The sequence below is a fragment of the Musca vetustissima genome, unplaced genomic scaffold (genome assembly GCF_032173495.1).
Source record: "Musca vetustissima isolate MV318-11 ecotype Yass unplaced genomic scaffold, APGP_CSIRO_Mvet_v1 utg64260, whole genome shotgun sequence".
NCBI lineage: Eukaryota > Metazoa > Arthropoda > Insecta > Diptera > Muscidae > Musca > Musca vetustissima.
The window spans coordinates 19,843-23,149 of record NW_026879357.1 but is presented as its reverse complement, the minus strand read 5'-3'; positions in this window follow the sequence as shown (position 1 = coordinate 23,149).

Below are 3,307 nucleotides of genomic sequence, written 5' to 3'. Positions count from 1 at the left end.
AAGTGGCTTTAATTTGCTTTAAGGACTCTTAGTTGGTAAAAATCTTCTTCGTAGAAAATTCTTGTATGACGAGAAACATGTTCAGAAAAATATGTTCAATATAGACCCATGTCTTCATATATACTTCGAATAATGGTTCCGACCCACGTTAGACATTTTTTGTAGAGTAGACATAATATCTTGGTGGTTGATAAACTTCCTCACAGAACATTTTTAATGTTTGAAACAACCCCCCATTTAAAAGATTTTAGTTGTTTCTATAGACTTCAGGTCTACTTTTGTTCGGCATATTTCAGGATAACTGAAGTCTACTTTTTTTTCTACAGAAAATCGGCAGTTCAACTCTGGTCTACATTTTCACTGAAAAAGCAAACCGAAAGATCTCAGGATTTTAAAATATCAATTCGTATATTTTCCAAAAGAAAAAAAACAGTGCGCGGGGGGCAATATAGTTGGACGGGGCCGACCATGTGATACCCTACACAAGTACCACGGAACTCTAACTTTCTGTGGATGTTTATTCCGAGCCTGTGCAATATTTCGTGATATTTGCATCCTCTTGCCCAATTAGAGGTCCTCAGCACCTCTTCCTTATAGCCCTTCTAATTACTTTGTTAGGTTTCCCTTTACCGTGAGTTGTGTTGTGATGTTCGGCTTATAATTGACACAAAAAAGTATTTCACCACAAGATTATAATCTTAATAATTATAGGCGTTATCCTTGACCATAACTGGAAACTCATGGAAATTTTCAATGTGTTAATGGGTTACTAAATAATATCTGAATACGTAAGCACCTGTAAATGTGGAAGTGTAACTACCACATCCACGTTCTTACGATAGTATAATTGGTATCAATTCAATGGTCAACCACTCCTCTTGGATATACGATCAACTTCTCGGGTCTTTGTCCTTTTCGGGTCTATGTCATAGAATACAAATTTTGTAATTTTTCACACAAAAGTCAGGGTCCATTTGACCTGCTAAATATTTACCGATCGTAATCCAAACAGGTATGCTTATTCATTGGTCCGATTCCCTCCTCCTTCTCGCGATGTTTGGGTCATAATTGCGGCCTCTGGTTCGGCCAGAAAACCGACAAAAAAAGGTATTTGGTACTTTTCATTCCTAAATATTAACCGAGTTTTACCAATAGGGGTCTTCATTGGCCAGAAGCCATCCTACATGAAGCATGTGTAGGTCCATAACTGTGGCCTTTATCGTTTTTACAAATTATAATAGACGGACGGACATGTCTAGATGGAGATATAACGATCGGTGTACTTAAAGGTGGATCTCGGACCAATAATTCGCGCGTTTCAAACTCTAGGGCTGTACAAAGCTATAATACAGCAGACAACATAGTTGTATAGGGTATAAAAATCTGTAGTTCTCAGCTTCCTCTATGCTATATAAAAGTCTAATTTTTCCTACAAAAAATTATAAATAATAGATCTCGGTTTCGACATAGATTCATAATTTTTTTCTATAGAAAAAATATTGCCATGGGTGCCTTGTTGGTAGTGAGGATTACTTTTCTTCCTTAGAAAAAAATCGCCAGATTTTAGTATTTTTTTATATAAAATATGGCAGACCGCAATTCACCTCTGTTTACTTCATTCAAGAGAAAAAATTCGCTGACCTCAGACTTTTTAGATCTCAGTTCCCATTAATTCTTATATTTTTCATAAAATTTAAAAATACAGGTCTTAGGTTCTCCTATGCAATATATAGGCCAAATTTTTGTAAAGAAAAACAATTGAGCCTATCTCAGATTAATCCGCTTCATCACAGTTGTATAATATGTTTTTCTATAGGAAAAATATCGGTTGGCCTCTGGCACATATGGCTGGTTGGTTGATAGTCATGTCTTGTTTTCTTCTATAAAAAGTTTGTTCGATTTCAGTTTAACTAATATTTCCTTTTTTACAGAAAACAGTCGGTATCCCTCAGTTTTTGACGATCTATTTCTACACTAGAAAAAAGTTCGACAGTCCTCAGTTCACTTCAAGATTTTTAAATTCTCAGATTACGGTATACCCGAAGTACAAACAATAAAAAAAATTAAATAAATTTAAATCGGCCGAGACCCACTGTGCAAATAAATAGAACAACATGTGCACAAAAAGACACTAAAAATATGCTCCTGAAACTACCCTGAAACAAAATCCAGGCAACATGCGCGCATAGCCGAGATGCTCGCAACAGCCAGCCAGCCAGCCAGCCATCCAGCCAACAATGGTGCCAAAGATTGAAAAAGGCGGAGCACCATGCTACCCATGTTGATGGTGATGTTATGTGGCAAGTGTGTACTTGTGTTCGTGTGTGTATGTATGCTTGTCCGTTCTGCTCTCATCAATTGTTTGTGGTAACAGGTTGATTGTGTCAAGACTACAACATACAAGGCATTGTGAGGTAAGGCAATGAATGTTTGGTTGGTTGATAGTTACGATGGTCATATTGCTATAGAATTTGGGGGGAGGTGGAGTATGCTTGGAGCCCATTACATTACAATGCAAAGAAACAGAGATATGCAGAAATGTTTATGACACCAAAAAGAGAGATGCTGTTGCTAGAACATTCACGTTTGGGGGGAAATAAGGTGGGTGCCCGAAGATCTGGGTAATAGTGTAGGTTTTAAAATAAAATGTTCAATGTTTATCCTAGATGTAAAATTTTGTACATTGTGAGGGGAGAGGAGTCAGTTTTGGATGGGAAACAATGTGGGTGTTACTATTCTATGAACGGAAAATCAGCAACAATAAAAGCTTGTCTGACATAGGCTCCCCATTGTGCTCGTACTACATTATATACTTGAATACATATGTAGGCATGTAATAAACATTTGTTGTTGGCGTATATATGTATATATTTTAGTATTTCCCCCATCCAACAATGGCGTTTGTTTGTATAGATTTTCGTTATCCTTTTACATTTCATGCGGATACAAAATATGTGCGAATTTTATTATCAAAACGTTATGTTCATGTGTCCAGCGCGTGTCCGACAATGAATGGCCCCTTTTTTGTTGCTGTTGTGGATGTGGATCCTTGTACTCTCTCCCTGGCGAGCTGGCTGGCTGGCTGCGTGCAAGTGTATTTGTATAGAAGCATATGTAGAAATGAGAGCATGTGTATATGAGTTGCCATACATATTTTCGCTTGGACAACAACATATTTGTTTGCCACTCCATATATATATATATATATACAAACAATTTATATGTGCGTATCTCTGTTTCTCTATGTGTGTGAGTGTGCGAGTTTTTTGTTATTGTCATCTACAAACATATGCGGTGTTAATATAAA